The following is a 23,958-nucleotide window of genomic DNA, read 5'->3' on the forward strand; positions in this document are numbered from 1 at the left end:
ACTATTAAATATAAATAAAAAAAATCACTATAATATATAAATAAAAAATATTTATCACTATTATATATAAATAAAAAATAAAATCAATATAATATATAAATAAAAAATAAAATCACTATAATATATAAATAAAAAATAAAATCACTATAATATATAAATAAAAAATAAAATCACTATAATATATAAATAAAAAATATTTATCACTATTATATAAATAAAAAATAAAATCGCTATAATATATAAATAAAAAATAAAATCACTATAATATATAAATAAAAAATATTTATCACTATTATATATAAATAAAAAATAAAATCGCTATCATATATAAATAAAAAATAAAATCACTATAATATATAAATAAAAAATAAAATCACTATAATATATAAATAAAAAATAATATTTCTATAATATTTATCACTATTATATATATATAAATAAAATCATTATAATATATAAATAAAAAATAAAATCACTAAAATATATAAATAAAAAATAAAATCACTATTATATATAAATTAAAATAATATAATATAATATATAAATAAAAAAAATAAAATCACTATAATATTTATCACTATTATATATAACTATTCACAAATAAAATCACTATAATATATAAATAAAAAATAAAATCACTAAAATATGTAAATAAAAAATAAAATCACTAAAATATATAAATAAAAAATAAAATCACTATAATATATAAATAAAAATAAAATCACTACAATATTTATCACTATTAAATTTAAATAAAAAATAAAATCATTATAATATTTATCTCTATTATATATAAATAATAAATAAAATCACTAAAATATATAAATAAAAAATAAAATCACTATTATATATAAATAAAAAATAAAATACTATAATATATAAATAAAAAATAAAATTACTATAATATATAAATAAAAAATAACATTTCTATAATATTTATCACTATTATATATATATAAATAAAATCATTATAATATTTATCACTATTATATATAAATTAAAAATAAAATCATTATAATATTTACCATTATTATATATAAAAATAAAATAAAATCACTATAATATTTATTAATATTAAAAAATATTATAATATTTATTATTAAAAATAAAATCACTATAATATTTATGGGACCCACACATTTTTCAACTATCTACCCAAAAGTCAACAACTCAACATACTTCACACATCTAAACAACTCAAAATATTTTCAATGGGACCCACAAACTCACTCCAATCTCTACTCATAACTATTCACAAACATTCTCAACACTTCTCAAGTATTCTCACTACCCAAACGTACCCTTAGTCTTTAGAGTGGTCATGCAGGAGAAGAAGTGCTTCAAAAAGCAACCAACATGAGGGGTCGGGCTTAGTGGTCATGCAGATGAATAGCTTAGTGGTCATGCAGATAAATAATCCAATGTGATGTATTTTTTTGACTTAATGTGAATAATCCATGTGTCAAAATATGATTGGTATCTGTTATTGGCTAAAAATTAGCCCGACCGCTCCAAAGCGGTTCCCCCGAATAAAACATGTACGTCGGTCTCTCTAGGACACAAACTTTTGAGATAAGGATGTGAAAAAATCGAATAACCAACCAAAAAAAAAAAACTATTTTGTCATGGGAGAGATATGAGAAATATCTTCGACATAAATTCTTTTTATAAAAATAAATTTATAAATTCACGTAACTTAATATAATATTCAAATTATAATTTTTTTTTTTTATAAAATAAATCTAACGTATTATTTAAAATCACTTTAATTTATAAATTTATTTTTATATTGATTCTCAACTTTAAAATTAGAACTTTTTACAACGTTAGTTGACCCATCTTCATTTGTCGAGAAAGTAGTACTAATAGTGCCGACAGAAACTCGTCCTTTGCATGGAATTTAAGGAATCTTTTGAAGCAAGAAGACATTGTTACAAGAGGGATATACGTAGATGGAGGGAGCTGGATGAGCTATGGCTAAAAGACAAGAAAGACAAGGGGTTTGGAAAGACTGAGACAGATGGTTATCTTAACCCCTCTAATCACCTAGTAAGAGTTTTGCACGTTCGGCAATGTATGTAATAGAGTATTATAAAGAAATGTTGTCACTCTCAATATTATACTGAATGATGTATTAATATATTTAAGTGGCCAGATGACATGTGACGCAATTTAAAAATGTACCATATCATCAACAAGTGTGATTATAAATGATAACATACAGAATAAAGAATAATAACATTATTCTAGAAGTATATTTAGGAACAAGATGCTCTATGATGGAATGCACACAAAAGTTAAGTGGTTCGACGAGTTTTATAATGTCGAATAAAAACTATATTTAGTAAATAAAAATTTATCGTATTGGTAATATGATGGCATGTCTTATATACCAACTTGTAAATATATAGAAAGATTATATATATGTTAAAGTGGAGAAAGAACCCCTCAACTTCTTGCACGAATTTGAGAGGTCCAAGTGATCGAGAGACACACACGTGAAGTAATGGATCATATATCAATTATTGCTATATATTCGTGTAAATATTTTATATAGTATTAAATTAGTAAATATTAAAAATAATTTTTTCATATAAATGTCGTATTTATCCGTTTTTATCAACGGGAGTACATAAATGTCGTATTGACTTTTAGCTGTTAAAAATTGAGAGAAATGATTTGTACAAACTTCAATTAGATAAGTTTTATACGAGTCTTTATAAAAGAAAGTAGACCCTACTTAAAAAGTATAAAAAAAACTAATATCTGTTAGTAGAATCCATTTATTTATTTGAGACTTGTATCAAATATTACTCTTAAAATATACCATTAGCCTTCTCCAAGGATATTGATATTGGCATAGCCAAATGTTAGTGGAGTCCTTAAAATTGCTAGTGTGTCTTAAAACCAGAGTTTATTGGATTGCACATAATAAAAAACCATTCAACTTTTGAGCTACAGTAACACAGAGGGGATCAACAAATGTAGCGTGTATTGTAGCAAGATCATTTAATTTTTTTATGATTACTTCGTCCAACCGAGCTCTACTTTTTTTTCTCTCTTCATTGAAAATAATTTAAGTAAAATTTTAATTATTTCATTCAGCCGAACTATTGAAAATATAAGTAAAAATAATAATATTTTATAGAATGAACGAAATAACCGTTATATTTTTAAATTTAAAGCCATCGGAAAAATGTCAGTTATAAATTATGAAGAACATAAAATATATATTATTTGATTAAAAATTAAAATATGATTGGTAGATCTAAAATAAATTAGATAAAATAATAAGAAAATAGAATTTGGATAGATAATTGAATATGAGATTAGATTTTGAGTAGAATAGAAAAAAGATAAATAAACATATATTTATATAAATATATATATATATATATATAATATTATGTAAACTTTGACTAACGAGATGGGCAAGTCCTAATGCTCTAATAAGCATGGGAATGGCAAACTTCAAATGCCAAAGGCAATTCTTTTTGCTTTTCATTTTTATTTTCTTGAGTGCAAAACATTTAAAACCACTTTTGGAGCTTTAATTGGGGCAGTCACTTTAAGAATTTAGATGAGATAAAATATTTTGAATAATAATAAAATTTTTGAATTAAAATAAGATGAAATGATTTGTAAAAACGTGTGTTTGAATAATAAGATAAGATGAGATAATTTTAATTTTTTACAATTTAATAAAGGGGTGAGTCACATCAATAACTAAAAATTATTGAATAATAGTTATGGATATGTGAATAAAAAATAATATTTATTATTAATAAAAAAAAGTCTATAAACAAAGACCGTACACTAGCTAGAAGATAGTGCACTTAGCTTTAAAAAGTAATAATTAATTATTATTAAAAAATCTATAAACAAAGACCGTACACCAAAAGACAAAGAGGAAGAATGGATAAAATGGGAAGGGATAAAAAAACAAAAATTCTACTCGCAACTGCCCTGGAGAACCTCTGTGACATCGCGCCCGACGTGGCAAATGCAACGAAGCCATTTCGCCCCCATCCCCACGAAATCTCATCTGTTCTCTTTCTGTTTCTATTTTGTCTTCGTCTTTTACATCCCCATGAAGCCCCATCGTCTTCTCCATGAAGTCACTGTCCCATGAAGCCGCAACCTGCCACAACCCAGTCTTCATCTTCTCCACAGTCAGTCTTCGTGGTCTCCACCAACCCACAACACCCTATTGGGAATTAATCTTTGATTCCAGAATTATCCACAATGTTCCAACTTTATACTTAGCCATGAAGCAAGCTGGGAATCGCCATAGTCCATATACGTCAAAGGTCAAAAGAAGAATTCAAATTTGATTTGAAGAACTATAGCTGTATTTTTTACTTTTAAGCTTTGCCTATAAATAGACTAGGAGTGTATGCATCGAAAGATATAGAGAGAGATCTCATATAGTGAAGATGAAAAATTGAGAGAAATTTACAGAGTACTAGAAACTCTATTTTTGCGTACTTTTTAAAACTCAATAAAATTGTTTGGTTGTTCTTCAATTCTTACTCCTCTATTTTATAAAAGTGATCGGCTACACACACACATAGAGAGATATATATATATATATATATATATATATATATAAGCTCTAACACACCCACAGTCACTGTCTTCGTCTTCTCCACAAGGACAGCTCCTTGCTTCTTGAAAGAAGGTAGCAATTGTACCTTGTTGGCGTCAAGACCCAACTCTGGCTGCTGAAGAACAAAGGTTTTATAGCTTGGGCTAAACTTGCCATCATGATCCTCCTACCAAAATACCCAGTACCTCCCACAACAAGAACCTTAATGTTTTTTGTTGCCATTTCCCTGCAGATCTTGGAGTTATGCTGTGTACGCATGTACGAAGTTTGGTGATCTAAAGATCAGTCAATATTGGTTCTATGTGACAGTTAAAGGTCTTATATAAATAGGGAAATACATATGCACACATGATGGGTTTGATCCTATCCACGATGGCGATCACAGGCGGGATCCTTCACACGATGAGCTCTTTGGTTTTGCTGTCCAAAGAAAGAATCATTTCGATTTCTTTCCTCCGTTTTTGTTCCTTTTGATTGATTTTTGTTTTGGATCAATATCGGATGACGTGGCATATGCAACGTCAGCTGAAGCCACATGGGTTATCCACAGGCTGTTGTCTATAGAAGAATTGAAAAAAAAATCCCTTTACTTTTTGAAAAATTCTAAACGGAAGCGACTTTGCGCACCCATTGTGCACCCGTCAAGCATGGGACCCACAAAGTGAAAACTCATTTCATCTTTCTGCCCTTGGCAGCATCTGAAGCCTTGACTTTTTCGCCCCACAGATTTTCAAGTCCATTCCTTATGAGCCTGTACTTGGGTTCATATTTTTTTTCATTCTCAACAGAATCATAAATCAATCCAAAACCAGTTGATTTTCCACCTCCAAGGTCTCTTCTTTCTACTACCTGTGACTTTCTTTTTAGACGATACTTGAAGATCTATTGGTTTAAGTTTCTCCAGTTTCGTGATTTCTTTTCCAGAAGCTTGCTTTTCTTTTTCTCAATGGATTGGAATCACTTGCCTTAGGAGCTTCTTGGAACAGGTGTAGATAGGCCTAAAAAATCAAAGGCAACTTACCAATCCTTGTCATATTTTTTTCCACTAAAAGACTTAGCTTGCCTGGATGGAGTCAAGGACTCAAGTTGCCATTAATTCTTAAAGATTTTCTATGAGATGCAAGTTGAGAATAGGGAAGATGACAATCGGTTAGAAACTCTTAAAGAACTGATGTTGTAACCCTTGGCTTCCATGTTGGGGATTGAAAAAAACTGAGATAGCAATTTTGATATTTTAACTTGGATTTCTTCTACGAGCAGCTCTGGGTCTTGCCAAGTATGTCTTCTTCTCTTCCGATTTCATGTTTTGTTTTTTTGTTTTTTTTAATATAATAAGAGCCACGTCAGGCATCAGTGCACAATTGATACGCAAAATTGCTTGTACGTAGAAGAACTGTTACTTTTTACTATTTATTTAAGTTATAATTTGAAAAATCTAAAAATGTAGAGATGAAATCCAAACTCACTTGTTGCTATTTGGATAACCAGATCAAATAAGGCGTACAGTCGCCTAGGATGTCTTGGAGAGGTTCCCTGTCATAATCGTACTTTATTTTAAAAAAAAATTATAAGTTGACAGACAATATCAACTCATCATAATGGAACGAAAGTATATTAAATTTGTGATTTGTAGGATTTTCTTATTTCAAAAGATCTAGAAGAGAGATCCCGCATTGATTTTCCTATTTCATGCAACAACAATGCACATCGACCAGAACTTCACATTTAAAAGACAGGTGGGTCAAAACTACAGAAAGAAAATCCATGGATATTTCATTCTAATAAGTGATAAGAGTAACTGGTGTATGGGATCTCATATTGTTTAAGAATGAAAAGTTTTTGAAAACCCTAGCACACCTCTCGCTCTCTCCCTTTTCTCTCTAGAGCAGCCCCCCTAAAAAAACCCAGACCAGAGGAGGGGGGTTGGACCTTCGGCTCCTCCCTCCCTCATCTCTCCTCCATCTTCTCTCTAGTTTTTTTATTTATTTATCTTTTTTAGTTTTCTGTTTTTCTTTCAAAGTAGGGCAAAATGCCGATCTGCTATTCTCTGAAACCCGACAACTACCATGTGCCCCACTGCAAGATTCCTAAGGCGTCGATCATTTAAACGAGCAAAAAATCTCATCGAACGGAGAGGCGCGTAAGCCACACGCATGGTCCAAAATATGCGTGTGACATCCATGCGCTACTGCAAGGAGAGCTCTACCGTCGCCACACACGGCTTTTCTGGGACCAGGGCCATCAGTTTCTTTAGACTCAACTGTCCGATGTACTTCCAGGGTGGCAGGTGTCCCTCATGCACCACCACAATCCATGTGTTTGCTATTTTGATTTCCTCTAATGTTGAAAATACGGATCTACAGCTTTCCAAGCTGTATTTCATTATTTTTCTATGTATCATTTACGTTTTTTGTTATTTATTTTGTTTTAGGTTAATAATAAAAAGGAAATAGTCTCTTAGACATTTGGTTCATAGAGTGAAAGTCATATCCTCCTCTTAAGGGTGAGATTTTGAAATCTCTGCTTTAGGCAGAGTGTGGTCTCTCAGACGGTTTGTCTGTAGAGAGTTCTAGAAGTTAAAACCATATCAGTCACAAAAGAATTTGTGTGCTGGTGGAGCCTCAACCGTGATTAGTTGGCTTGTAATCTGGATTTTTTCTTATATATACCAAACTGTAACTTTGCTTTCATGAATGAATGCAGTCTATTGCCCATTAAAAATAAAGAATGAAAATTTATTATTCTTTATAATATTCCAACGAGATTATTTATATCCTTAACTAGTCATTTTGAAGTATAAGTCATGCAACTTGCAATTCACTCATAAAATTAACCCACCTACTCAAGTAGGATGAAACTACCCTCAATTAGCCTTCGACATTCCACCTTGGCATTGACACTCCCATAGACATGAAAAAGAAAAAAAAAAAAAAAGCGAGGTGATAATTACCGAGATTGTGGGAAAAAAAATTATTTACAAATTTGTTTATTAGCATATACTAAATGCACCACTTGTGGTACCGAAGAGAAAACTTGAACAAAATCGCACATGCGAAAACTAAAACGTATGAGAAAATCAAGAGAGAAAATTAAAAAAATGTTTTTACTTCAAATTATTGTTTAGAATAAAAATAATAATTAAAATTATATAATTAAAACACAAAATTTATTTTAAAAAGAATAAAGAGAGCCGCTAAATGATATGCATTTGTAATTTTGTAGACTCTACCACACTCTCAATGGATTAGCTATAGCTAAAGCCAAACCTCACTTTTAGCTAATATGAGATGATTTTGGTTTTGACAATTTCATTCACATCAAATTTTCACATTAGATTATTTATTTTTTCATTATATAACAATAAAATAATATTATGAGATAAATTTGACTTAGGCTATCTCATTCACATCAAATCCTCACATTAAATTATTTATTTATTTATTATATAGTAATAAAATAATATTAATTTAAAAAAATATTTAATTTTTTTAATTATAAATTAATTTAATTTTATCATATTTTATTATTCTATTTATTATATGTTAATTAGTAGTCACATTCTAATTTATTTAATTGGTTAATGGACATTTACTGCATAGTTCATCAAAATATGGCCGGCACTTGATGTAGGATAGCGTGCTCTGTATAAATCGAGAAAATTTTGGAGGTACCCAGAAGAGGGAGAGTTATAAAGAGCAGATAAATATTATATAAATATTCGCCATATCTAATACAAGAAAAACTACTCAAAAGTCCAAACACAAAAGTAAAAAGGAATCAAAGCATGCACAAAAGCAACGGCAAATCTTTATTTTATTATTTTTACACTTTGCCTAATCCAATGTGGATAGTTTTGTTGTCCCTATAGCTAAAAAGTACATTTATTTTACGGTTAGCTAATCCATTGAGATAGCATTGGTAATTATTGTCAAGTCTAAAATTTGGTTAGATTCTCAATTTTTAACTATACCATCAACTTTTGGTTAGGTAAGTTCATATTAGACTAACTATCTTAAAGTAAAAATAATATTATATATTTTAATAATATTTGACAAAAAAAAATTATATTTTGCAAATATACTTCATAAATAAATAGAATAAATATAAAATTATGCCATTAATATTGAATAAATATTAACAAATAAATATTTATTTATTAATAAACGTTAGTATCCTCAACATCAGTATCCTTAACACAATCCACAGTCCAATATATATAAAATGAATTAGCTGTATTGAGCAACACAGTCCACAAATAAATACCAACACAATCCACACGGCACTTACACAATCCACAGTCCAACATATATAAATGAACATTAGAATTGAGCAACACAATCCACAAATAAATTCCAACGCATTCCTTTTAGGCACCAACACAGTCCTTTTAGGCACCAACACAGTCCTTTTAGGCACCAACACAGTCCACAGTCCAACATTAGTATCTCCAACATTAGTATGATCAACATTAGTATCTCCAACATTAGTATTGATCAACATAGTCCACAATGTTCCAACACATTCCACAAAATATGAACACAGTCCATAACACATCTGACACCTTTAGTTGCTATCCAGCCACATGTTGCCAATTTGTAAACTAGCAATCTCCAATGGAATGTTTAAATCAACTTGAATTATAATAAAAATAAAAAATAAATAAATAAAACCTATTTGGCACTACATATAGAATCAACATCATCTTTGGACAGAAGTAAGAACAAGAAAAATAAAAGCAATAAGCTCCCATATATAATCATAGCCGTCCAACACAGTTTTTAGATTTTAACAAATTCCTCAAAATTTTAACAAATCTTCAGGAGACAAATAGTCCACAAATATGCAGAAAAACAACAAATAACTAAAAGTCATTTGCTGATCTAGTATGCAAAGAAATATGTAGAAAAACAGCAAAGAAATATGCAGAAAAATAGTAAAGAAATAAACTTCTTGTTCTATTTTGCTGATTTGATATGCAAAGAAGATAAACTAGTATGCAAGTGTTCTATTTTGCAAAGAAGAACAGCAAATACATTTTATTTCTGATCTGGTACGCAAAGAAGATAAACTGGGGTTATTAAATTCATTCGATTTACCTTTATAAAAAGAATTGCAAATTCAAGTAACCAGCAGCAGATTAAACCTTACTTGTTTTTTCATGCATCATGGATGGGATTAGTAATATTTCCATTCATCACGAAGGAATGGTGGGCAAAATTCAAGTAACAAGCAGATTCAAGGATGGGATTAGTAATATTTCTAGAAACTTTTTATAAGAATGAATCTGAAGAGGCTCATTTGTAATCTTTCTTCTTTTTCCATTTGGTGAAATAAAATTAAAACTACATTAGTTCCAAAAGAAAATTAAAACTGCTTGAGTTCAAGAAATAATTTTTTTAAAGGCTTGTTTTGAATAAGGTAATCAACCTGAAATATATACGCTGCTACTAAACTCCCTCTTAAACCTTACTTTTTTCATGCATCATGGAAAAGCAATGAGTTAAACTTAACTATATTTCATTCAAGCCTGATGAATGATCATAATATTTCTGAATATTAAACCAAAAAATAGAAATAAAAAACAATAGTATGGAGACTAGGATGCGCAAAAAATATATATCAAAAACAAAAGAAACAATCATGAAGATGCAATGAACAGGCATCTACCCAATTTACAGACCAAAAGAGTTCCTATACCTAACAAACATAAAAATAGAACAGATAAAAGTGTGAACAAGGGAAGGGTGGGACATACCCAGGAACAGAGAGACAATCAATCGAAGAAAATTGAGGAAGAGAAAAAACAGAGAAAAGAGGGAGAGAAGAGTGATGTCCTTCTGAAACAAAAGGAAAAAATACGAGGGAAAAGGGACGGAAGAATAAAATATTTCTTTGATCCTTCAACAGTATTTCGCCAAACATGGTTAGGAGGAGAAATTTATTGTAGCTCAAAATTAAGAAATATGCCTTTAGCTAGTTCAATGTAGGGATTTTAATTCAAAAAAATGTAACATTTGGACTTGGATTTGGCAATGGCCTAGCCATTGCCAATACTCGAAATGTTTTTATTTCATTTTTATCAAACAACTTCTCTCTCTCTCTCTTCACCTCTAGTTTCTTCTTCTTCCTTCACTGGTTGAACCCCTATCTCAATACACAACACTATCCTTCGATTTTAGGTCACAGGAGCTTCAAGCTTGCAAAACCAATTAAGCTTTCTTACTTATTTTAAAGTGTTGTTAATATATATGATATTTAGATGCTCTATCCTTCAAGAAAATGATCTTATAAGTGTAAAATGAGGACAAAAGTTTAGATGAAATGACAATATGATTTCAGGTTGGCTGGGTTTATATATGTAATATATGTTTCTTTAAGATCATGCATGAATGTAAAGTTTATAGTAAATCTTAGAGAGAAATGTCATGGCTTTATGTTATGGAGTTTGAGGTACCATAAAAGGACATATATTAGTGAGAAATGGTTGTATAATTAATTTTTGGACTTAGATGAATTAATTAGCTTAAAACATGATTGAGCTCTATAGATGAATGGTATATGTAATTGTATGCTAAAGTTGGAGTGCATTTTGGAGACAAAAAAATGATTTAGGTGTTGGGTCAAGGTGAGGAATGGTTCAAAAAATAAATATGAAAGTTAAGTTTTGATCATGTTAAATTTCCTGGATCATAAATACATGTTGATTGTGATTACAAAATCAAGTGGAAAGAACATTAGGGTTACATTTTTAGAGTTAAAACTTCCCTATAAATTACAACGTTCATTCATTAATATTCTCTTTACAATAGATTGATGTAGGCCCATAAGTTGGCCATAGTTTAATCTTTGGAACATAGTTTAATATTTGGTACCATAATATTAATGAATGACCATTTCGTTACCATTAATCTAACAGAAAATATTCTAACCATAAAGGGATTATACAAAGTAATTCCACAAACTGACGTATCTTGTTATGACTCATCAGATTATAAAGTTACTTTTATTGTAAACTAGATTTAACAGATGAAATGAAATTACGTCAGTTTATTGAATTACTTTTGTATAATTCATTTATGACTCTAATCAGTTTTTTTTTTTTATAACTACAATAGATTCTATAACAAGAAACATATCTATTTGTAAGAGAGCTCGTGTGAATTGAAACACTTGAATATGTGAGACAACGTGAAAACAAGCCCACAACTAGTTGGGAGTCAAAGCCATGGATTAGAAACGGGACAAGTTCCAAGCATAAGCCCAAGCATTTCCTTTGAATTTCGAAGAGCCTGTGCCTGGATAAGTCTAGGATCGCGTCCGTGTAAGGCCCACTGACACATTATAATACGATCATGATATGGAAGCAGTGTCTATCATAATCCTCTGATTGTCAATCGTATTATGTACATAAATCTCTTTTTTCAATCAAGTTTACTACTAAATACTATCGAGAAATAATATTTACAATTTTAGGATATGCAAATCTCACGTCATGCACTTATTTGGAAAAAAATGGATAAATTTGAAATCCACATGAAAAATCATGTTTTTAATTGTAGACCTTACTTTTTTTTTTTCAAAATAAATGTACAAGATTTGTAAACTCTAAAACTGTATCTAACATTACTCACAAATATTAGACGTCTGATCATATTATGTTATGTGCCCAACTAACATAAATAAAAATAACATTATAACCTAATATTTTAAGATAGGATAAGAGTATCATGTCATCTATATTATAAAAGAGAAATTATATTTATAGTCGTAAAATACGTAAGTTCCGTGCAATTTTTTTAAAAATAATAATAACTACAAGAACTAGATAAAAAAAATTAAATTTTTAATAATAATCCTCCACTCTTTTTCAAAACGATTACACGATATTTATGTACGTCACGATTATATTTAATATTACTCGCTATAAAAGTACTAAAATACTAGAAATCAGTGGATATACTTGGATAGCCAATGGCCCTCCCCTTTGATAGGGCAGGACTAAGAGAATAATTGACACAAAAGAAGAAGAGGAAAAAGACATCAGCCACGAGCACTTGCACGGCTCTAGCTGTCTCACGCAAGTAAAACCAAATATATAATGTTTTTGAAGGGTTTGGTGGTAACCCCACTTGATTGCCTCATTCAACAAGATATTGATGAGCATTTAAGGATAGAATTTGAATGGAATTGACATCTGAGGAAAAGTGATCCAATAAAAGAAGGAAAAGCACCAAACAAAGCAAGACATGACCACTTTTTTTTTTCTTTTTCTTTTTTTTTTAAATATTTTTAATCAATGAAAGACCCAACCACTTGAATCAAAAGAGACTATACTCAATTACCAACAGTGGGATTTTAAACCCCACCTGCCATTGACAAACAGTTTGCAGATCCACCTTTCTTCTTTTGGAGGCATATAAGTAATGGAATATTTTTTTAAAAATTTATTTAATGAGGGAGAATTAATATAAAAACGGATATAATTTTGTAAAATCTAGCATGATTTGTACAATATAAAGTACGAGATAATTATTTATTAGGTCTATGGTGTTTTTATTTTATTTTTTTTCCTTTTTAAAATTGGTATTTCTGGTTTTAAGAAAATTAAAACAAGCACCTATAGTTATTATAATCAAGTTTCAAATTGATTCCTCCCTCACAACCACGTCATGATCAAATTGAAGAAAAATTCTTTTCATCAATCATTATTTATTATTTTACATTTCACATCTTATAAAAAATACATACATATTTTATAAAAAAAATAATTATAAATATAGAATGAGAAAATAAATAATGACTGAGATATAAAATTTCTTTAATTAGAAAATGACACGTGGCATATTCGTACTGTTAGCATTAAAAAGATTTTTAAAATACATAGTCTAAACAGTAAAAAAATTAAAAGGAAAAAGTAAAATAGATAAAGAGTTTTAAAATAAAATAAAGTAATAAGTTTGAGAAAATAAAAAATAATTAAAAAAAATTGGAAAACATTTTTAAAAACATAAAATAAGAAATCATATCAACTTTAGAAAATCAACAAAATATAAAACTCGAAATTCTACAAAAACCAAAAAGCAAACAAAGAATATTTACTCTTAAAGTCCTTATCAATGGAGTTGATACGGAGTAGGGTGAACTTTGACCCTAACCTATGATTTTTTTAGAGTTTCGATATTCTTGGAGATTTTGAATTAGGAGCATTTTTTTGTCTAATATTTCTTAATATAGAAAAGTCAAAAGATTATTCTAAATTTAGAGGTTCTCACTTTTCAATAATTATGAATCTTTGAAACTCACTCAATTATCACAAGAAATACTTTTGTCATTTAATTTCATTAACAGTTAGGACCAAACAGTACTTACTAAGATTTTATTCATGCATCACTAAGCTCGGTTCGAATTGAGAGGGACTCTTAACTTATTTTATCTTATCTCATCTCATCTCACGAGTTACTCAATGTGATATCAAATTGATCCAATTAAAAAGGGGATAAATTGAAATTGTGTTAAATTGACTTGATTCAAATTATACTCAACTCTAAACATATTATTCTATCCGTCGTGTTAAAAAATTAATGTCCCTAATAGAGTTTATCTTTTTTAAAACTATTGAATAATATAACATATTGGCCTTGGCCATGTGCCAAGCATGTACATTAAGAAATTAGTAAAACGTGCTTGTTATTGATTTTCTAAAAAAAATTATAATTGAGTTTTGTAAACTTTTAATAATTCTTTAATTTGTTTATTAGTATTTTAAGTTTTTTTTTTATTCTCACAAGTTATATATAAGTTATTTATATTATTTTTAACAATGTGACACTTCCAAAACAAATGATTTTTGTTTGAAAGATGCAGTTGGGCTGCGAGAAGTAGATATTAAAAAAAAGGGTGGCTCTACATGTTGTGTAAAATACACACCAATGATGATAATCAAAGTAAACAAGCACACAATCAAACAAATACATGACACATAATTTATGTGATTCAATAATTTGCTTACGTTCACAAATCTGTAGAAATCTTATCAACGAAAGGAGATTGCAATCACTCAATTTCGACTCACTCTCTCTAGAGCTTTTGCTCTCTCACACAAGATGCACTCACTTGACTATTGTTCACTATGATAATATGCTAAAAATCGTACACAATAAATCAAAATGTGACATATATATATATATATAAATATATAAACAACACTGGAAATCCTAATCTGGCAAAAACTAGGTCCTTCGCTCAAGTGGCATGTCGAGCACGCCTTGAGCAAACAACCAATCAATATTGGCTCGAGCGGTGTGTCAAGCGCAGCTCGAATGAATACTAGGGTTTATGTCTTGCTCAAGCTCATTATCACGCGAGACTCGTGTGAACTCACGGGTTGAGCTTCATTCGAGCACTAAGTCGAGCGACAGTTGAGCGAACTCTTTGTTTCTCGATTTTCCTGCTCACAAGCCAGGCTCCACATACAACCCAATAATCTCTCACTTAGAGACTAGTTCTCCACATGTCATCCACTGTTTCCAGTCAAGTCCTACCACCTCTGTAGCTCACAGCTCCTGTCAAGCTAGAAGAATCACTGAAGTCGAGCCTGACTTCAGTCTCTTATGTACATCGCTTATAGTCAGCACATCTACTAGACGATTCACAACTCTCACACTGCACTAAGAGTATTTGGTCTCGAACAGATTTTCGCAACCTCAGCCAACTTCCCCAAGCTTACATAAAGAACGACAAAGCTGACTCCATTTGACTTTCTCATATGTTTTGCACGATCAAGCTTACATTTTTACACTCTTGTATTTTCTTGCAAATCACTGGATCCTAATGTTAAATACAAAGAGTTAGATTTCTTACCATGCACTAAGACTAGCACACTCTTAGTGATCTTCCAAGCTCCTCCAGGGAACTCTACTACATAACCACTGTCATCAAACTGTCCCACAGAGATCAAATTTTTCTTCAGATTTGCAATATGTCTGACTTGCTGTAAAGTCCACACGCCTCTGTTTGGAAATGTAATGCGCACATCACTCACTCCCACTACATCCAGTGCCTCTCCACTACCCGCATACATCTTCCCAAGATTACCTGCAATATAGTTTTGCATGATCTCTCGATGTGAGGTGTTATGAAATGAAACTCCTGAATCCAACACACAATCATCAATCGAACTATACACTGTAAGAGTTGGGCATCATTTATTTCTTCAATCACTACATTCACAGCATCATCCTCAGCACTTTCTTAATTCCTTTTGTTTCTCTTGATGTGGCTCTGCTTGCCACAACTCCAGCACGTGATCTGCTGCCCATATCTCGTCTTACTCTTTTCCCTGTTCTTGGAGCTTTACCTGTAATGTCATTTGCCCTAATTGTCAATATTTAAGACCGATCTCGAACTCGAGAACTCACCCGAGTCTCTTCTATGTACCTCTTCAGCAAGGATCATGTCACGTACATCGTCGTAATTCAGCTTCATCTTTCTAGCTGAACTACTCACAACTATCTTCATCCCAATTATTTGGTAGCGATGACAACATAATCGACACTCTAATCTCATCATCAAACTCAATCTCTACAGAAGATAGTTGATTTGTGATCGTATTGAATTCATTTAAGTGTTGGGGCACAGACATACTTTTTGACATCTTAAAATTGAAAATTTTCTTCATCATATGCACTTTATTATTCGCCGACGGCTTTTCATACATACCTGACAATGTCATCATGATATCCGCTGTGGTTCTCTCCTTACTGACATTGTGTGCCACTGTTCTGGACAAGGTCAGCTGAACAATCCCCAGAACCTATTGATCTAACAGGATCTACTCAGCATCATCTATGCTCTCCTGCTTCTTTCCCAACAGTGAAGATGGAGCCTCTTTCCATAGATATAGTTCTCGATCTGTATCTTCCAATATCCAAAATTAGTACCGTCGAACTTCTTAATCTCGGGTTTTTTCACTTTATCTCCAACCATCATTTTCCTTCAGATTCGACATTGGCTTTTGATACCAATTGTTATGTAAAACACACACACACACCCTAATGATGGCAACCAAAGTAAAAAAGCACACGATCAAACAAACACACACACAATTTGCGTGGTTCGACAACTTGTCTACATCCACAGAATTGCAAAAATCTTATTAACTAAAGAAGATTACAATAACTCAATCTCAACCCACTCTCTCTAGAGCTTTTGCTCTCTCTCGCACAAGCTGCACTCACTTGACTATTGTTCACTTTGATAATATGCTGAAAAATCGTACACAATAAGTCAAAATATGACATATATATAGAAACGGCACTGAAAATCCTAATTTGGCAAAAACTGGGTCTTTCGCTCGAGCATGCCTCAAGCAAACAACCAATCAATATTAGCTCGAGTGGTGTGTCGAGCATAGCTCAAGCAAACTCACGAGTTGAATTTCGCTCGAACCCACTGTTGAGCGCACCTTTAGCAAACTCACGGGTTAAGTTTCGCTTGAGCGCTAAGTTGAGCGACAATTAAATAAACTTTATATTTCTCGATTTTTCTGCTCACAAACTAGGCTCCATATAGAACTCAACACTACAGCCACCGCTGGAGGCTCCCGGTAGTACATTTTATCTATGCTTTTTTTTGCTTTTTTTTACATGTATTTTTTAACACTTTTAAATATTTAAAAAAATCACAATATCATTAACAAACATTTCCTTAATCATTAAGTAAAAAAAATATAAAAATCTCAGCTGGAGCCTGTAGCGGGAAGAGTAGCATTATTCTTTTCTTAATTTTTATATTTTTTTATTATTTTTTTAATAATTTTGGTTTTTTAAATTGTTCTCATATCATCTTTAATATTATAATGATATGATATTGTTATGAGAAATTATATTTGTAACTGTGAATTGTCTAACCGCCGCGTAATCATTTTAAAAAAATTAAATAAACATAGTACTTACATGAAAAAAATTAATTTTTTAATAGTGGATCCTATTATTTGTTAAAGCGATTACGCAGAGTTTACGCACTTCACGATTATATGTAAAATTACTCTATTTTTATATCACATATCGAAATTTATTTGGTTGACGCACATCCTAGTTAATTAATAGTAATACAGAGAAAACGATGAGAATATGTAAATTCAAAAAATCTAAATGAAAAAAAAAAAATAGTAAAAAATTAAAAATTGAAATTGAAAAAACAAGAAGGCTTTTTACAAACCTAAAAAGCAAAAAAATCGACAAATGATAGTCACGTAACTATTTTTATAATTATTTATACATCTATATATATTTTAAGATAGTGACGTTTTTATAAAATAACTTATAAAATTAATCTCATTTTATATAAATATTTTTATTTTAAAAAATTTGATTATGTAAAGAATCGTAAAAATATTATGCGTGTATCATTACTTAAAAATTTATTGTTTTGGAGACGGGCACCGCTAGAATCGTACAGGCCACCGCATGCAAACTGACAAAACTATCGAGCATCTTTATTTCAAGCCATTTCATCTATGTGGATCCAAAACACTTTGATATGGAAGCACAAAATAATTGTGATTTTACACATTAACATCAAGAATTTTGAGGTCAAATCTTAATATCTTAAAAAATACAATCGCCATGGAGTAATCACGTTTACCTCCATCTCTGAAAAATCACTGTTTTTTCTTTCTTGATTCATTACATATTAGGTTAAGAAAAATGCAGTGTTTTTGCTGGAATTTTTTATTTTTATTTTTATTTTTATTTTTTATATAATAATTAAGAAATTATTTTTTAATGTCGTTGTAAATTTTATAATTTTTAAAAAAATATTAAAAAAATACATATAAAAAAAATTCAAAATAAACTAGCGGGAGCCCCAACAATAGCGATAGAGCCAACCGTAAGTTAATAGCAATGAGCAGTTTTGTAATAACATGTGGGAAGACATGATACATGTTTGCTAGTGAGAGAAAAAAGAAGAAGAAAAGTGTACGTTACTTTGTGTGAGAGCATTTGTAATTTTAACCTAATCACAATTTTATTGTGGTTGAAAATATGTACGGAAAATTTCAACGCATGCATAAACCCTAATCAATATATGTGTATAGAATCATAGGACATAGTATTTATAAATACATCAATAATATATTTGGAATCAATAAATAAACTTTGAGTAATGATATATATGTACAATTCTTTTAATAATTTTTTATAAATTTATATTTTAAAAAACGTTGTTACTTTTATAAATTATTTTATAAAAATATCTCTTATTTAAAACATGGATGATTGTATAAAGAACTGTGAAAATAGTTGTACGTATATAATTTTTTATGATTTATTTTTAGATTAAATACAGTTACCTATTGGAAGAAGAGTATGGACCGTATGGTTGCCAAAATGGTCCCATCGAATTACAATTAAAATCAATGACAAATTTGGCGGAAGCTTCGCTTAAAAGAAATGGCCAAAATTAATAAATGAAAGCTTATTACTTTCTAGTTTCTGCTGCTTACTGATGAATGTGTGCAGAGCCAAGGAAAGCCATAGCTGAACAAGCACCAGCTCTGCGGCCTACTCAAAGGACAAGACGGCCTTTGGCTTAGTTTGTTTTCAAAATATCTAATTTCATCTCATATAATTATTATAATTTTTTTAATTTTTAATATAAAATAAAATAAATAATTCAATTTTTTCAAATCTTAAAATAAAAATAATATTAAAAAATATATTCTAATAATATTTTATTCAATTTTTTAACTTTAATTTCATCTCATCTCTTCTCCAAAAACAAACGAACCCGAGTGCCACCATAAGTTACCAAAAATGAATATTAATAAGTAAAATCTTTTGTAGTAAATTTAAAAGGATAATATTATATATAGTCTTAAAGTGTGCAGTATAACTTTATAGTATATTTTTAAAAAAATAATGATAATTATTATTAAAAAAATAATTTTTTTTACATGAATATCAAATTTATTCATTTTTTTTAAAGTAGGTACGCGATATCTGCACAATATGCATACTTCACATTTACAAATATCATTTTTCAATATAAAAATTGCCCCTATAATTTTCCTTTCCTATTCACTAGTCTATAGATGTGTAATATAAGAATCGAAATTGAGAGTATATGAATTAGAAGTTGAAAGTTAATAGTCAGGGAATAATCAATCCGTCAAATGATGAAATCACACAAACTATTTTGTTATTTAATACTTTTTTTTTTATGTAGTTGTTTTTTGTCAGTGAATACTTAATTACTCTTTTATAACTATTTGACCACTTATTTCATAACCAACTAATATAATTGTGTCATTTTATTAAAAATAATTTTAATTTTTCAAGAATAGTCTCAATTTGAAAGTGAGATGTAAAAGAATGGCAAGTTTATCATTTTCCTACTTAATTACGTGTGTATTTGTGCTGTTGGTTTTGTGTTTGAACTATTTTATTAAGATATCATAATTTTATTTCTTTAGTAAAAAAACAAAAAAGTTTTAAAGTTGTAATGTACTCTCTGTACAACTATTTTTATGGCTCCGTTCGAATAGTGATATGAGATAAGATGATTCTAGATAAAGTTAAAAGTTGAATAAAATATAGTTAGAATATTATTATTATTATTATTATTATTTTGAAATTTGAAAAAAATAAATTATTTATTATATTTTATATGAGAATTTATAAAAATTGTAATGATAAAATGAGTTGAAATGAGATGAGATGAAACACTTTCACTATCCAAATGAGATTTAATGGAAAAACTATGCATTGTATCTTTCAAATTATCATTAATTTTATTGTGGAAGTGGGATTTTGAATGCTTGACATATGTTATGATGGTTTCAACAATATAATAAAGAAGGAAAATGATGCACGTACATCCATTTTGACAACTCTTTACATAATCCTGTTTTAAACGAAGTGTATTTGTTTTATAAAATAATTTATAAAAATAATATTATTTTGTAAAAATACACTCAATTTACAATGAAAAGAAAATTGTAATGTGAACTATCTTTTAAGACTTGTCTACTTGGATAGAAGGTGACAAGCTATGAATAGACTATGCTAGATAGGATGGTTCCAAGCCTCACCTCACTATGCAAGTGAGGATTAGAAGTTGTGACTTACAACATGCAACGTGTTTATCAAGATTCGGCTTGTCACTTCGATTGAACTTTCCCTAGTGTTAATGAACATTTCACACAATTGCCTTTTGAAATGCACATTGTAACGATGGTAGGAGCTTGGAGTGTAAAATGTAATTTAATTTAAATTTTAGATTGGACACAATACATCGGCCATTGACCATAAAATGGTGCAAAAGATATAATTAATGCATTAATGGTTTGTTTGGACACTTCGAATATCTCATAATATTTGTAAATAATAGTGAAATGATTTAAGTTATAATGTTTTATTGAGTTCTAGAAAATAAGAGAAAAAAAAAATTGAATAAAAATATTATAAAGTTAAAAAATTATTTGATATTCTTTTTGTTTTAAAATTTAAAAAAGTTGTATTATTTTTTGTATTTTGTTTATGAGTTTGGAAATGTTGTAATGATTATATGAAAATGTTGAAGGTTTGAAATGAAAAAATATTTTGTGTTTAAGTGATATTTAGAAAGTAAATATTGATAATAGCTAAGAACACTTGTATTCCCATATTAACTAGCCCTAAAGAAGTTCTTTGAAGTTAATTTAAGTGATAGTAGTGTTCAACTCAAGTTCGTGGATCCATGAAGTTAGTAATTTAGATTGCAAATTATAAAATTCATATTAATTTGATAGTGCAAAGTTTATTGAGAGAACCAAGGTTAATACATATGAGCTTAGAATAATTTGTTTTCAAAAACCATTAGATGATAGTGTTGTATATATGATGCATATTTATAGATTAAGGGATGAAAAAAAAATTGATTTAGCTATGATAATGATTATACCCAAAAAAAAAAAAGCAATGTTAGATACAATTTTAGTATGTGTAAGCCTAGAGCATTTCATTTAAAAAATTTTAGAGTTTGCTATTAAAATAATAACTTTTTTATGTAGGTTTCGAATTTATTCACTTTTTTAAAAAGAATATGCGAGATTTACACATTATAAAACTGTAAATAATATTTTTCATTTTTCTTTTAGGTCGAACCCATTCCTTTTTTGGAGTATTCAATTTTTCTCAAGATCATCGGAGTATCACTATTCTCAAGGACTTTGTGGAATTGGATAACAATTTCGGCCATATAAAATAATGCTAAGATGGGCTAATTATGACATTTAAAAAAAACAAATGTGAATTATAATAATTGGGTTAGATTGAACCAACAAAAATAATAAGAAAAATACTACTATTACCATTTATTCTTACAGTTTGGAGTTATTGTTGTGATTTTTTATTTTTATTTTTAATTTTTTTACTTAATGGTTAAAAAAATATTTTTTAATAATCTTGTGACTTTTTTATTTTTTTTATTTTTTTAAAAATATTAAAAAGTATTAAAAAATACATGTAAGAAAAAGCAAAATATATATATATATATATATATAATATAACTAACGGTAACTCCCAGCAGGAGCTGAGAGCGGTAGCGGTAGAACCACTCAAATAATAATTTATTTACTCATATTATAGAAGAATACAGGAATATTTCACTTTGTGCTTCCAACTATATATTATTGACAAATAGAATAGTCATTCTAGTCATTATCAAATGGTTAAATAATATGCAATTAATAATATGGGAATTAGAGGAATAAAAGGTTTATGCAATTGTTAATCATGTAACATTAGCAATAATAACATCATAATGATATTAATGCTAGTAATATAAAATCAAAAGATATGATAATCATATGAGAATCGAAACAAGTTCATATTAGACGTGCCCTCTTGTGGGTATTGACCATGATTATAATTGATGCATATGCTATTAGCCGTTGGGAATTTCTTGCTAATTATGCAAAAAGATTTTGAGACAATAGAGGATTGGATTTAGAGATGAGTTGAGATGGATTGAGATGGTTTGTGAATAATTGAATAAAAGTTAAATTATTTATTATATTTAGTGTGAGAATTTGAAAAAATTGTTTTGAGATTTAAAAAAATTGAATTGTTTATTATATTTTATGTAAAAATTTAAAAAATTATAATGATAAAATGAGATGAATTGAGGTGGTTTTTAAATCCAAACCGCTGCTTAATTTTCAATTTTCACGTACCGATAAAAAACCGTTAGGAACATTGAAAGAAAAAGTAAATAATAAGTGGAATCGGGTTTATGGAATTTCTACGAAATTGGAGAAAATTTAATTTAAGTCGATAAGTAAATATAGTGCAGCGACCGTACAAAATAATAATACAATATATAATAAATTCTAATAAGAGGGTCGGATCGGATCAAAAGTCAAAAAGACTAAAAAAAAAATTCATGTATAATAAAAATTAAAAATATGAAAAGGATTAAAAATTAAAATTAAAAAATTAAAAACGATAAATTAAAATTATTAACGGATCGTCCGACAAATGGAGAGGCTCCCCATTTATTTCATTAAATTATTTTAAATTTTTCTAAATTTTTTTTTATTAACGATAGATTTTAAAAATTTTAATAATCAATTTTTTTTTTATAAATAAAAACTTGTCATGTAAATGGCTTTGACTTACAAGTGAAAGAACTATATTTATTTGAAAAATGCTACTCTCAACTATAGTTGAATCTCGATTGGGTCTTTAATATTTTTGTTTACTTATTAATTAAAGTAATTTTTAATGATGTTATAAATTTTTATTTTAAAGAAAATGTTTAAAAGTATAAAAAAATAAAAAAATATTTTATTTTACCCTTATCGAGACCCGTCTCATGCTAGCACTGCTCTATTTATTTAGAGATGGTAGACGTTGACAGAGTAAAATTTGGGTACAAATGTTCCAAAATTATAAATTAAGATCTTAAGACACTGTTTATATAGTGAAAATCTCATTTTATTATTATAATTTATTCAAATTTTTATATAAAATATAATAAAAAATTTAACTTTTTTCAATTCACAAAACAATAATAATATTAATAAATAATATTTTAACAATATTTTATTTAACTTTCATCTCAACTCACTATCTAAATCATATTTTAGTGTCAAAATTTCGAAACATACAACAATTTGGTCAAAATTTTTCAAGAAAAAATTTAATTTGTTTTCACAATTCATCTCAACTCATCTCATCTAATTTAATCATTACAATTTTTTTAAATTCTCACACAAAATAAAATAAACAATTTAATTTTTTTAAAATTTTAAAATAAAAAAAATATTAAAAAAAAATATTCTAATAATATTTTATTTAACTTTC

The sequence above is a fragment of the Juglans regia genome, chromosome 15 (genome assembly GCF_001411555.2).
Source record: "Juglans regia cultivar Chandler chromosome 15, Walnut 2.0, whole genome shotgun sequence".
Taxonomy (NCBI): Eukaryota; Viridiplantae; Streptophyta; class Magnoliopsida; order Fagales; family Juglandaceae; genus Juglans; species Juglans regia.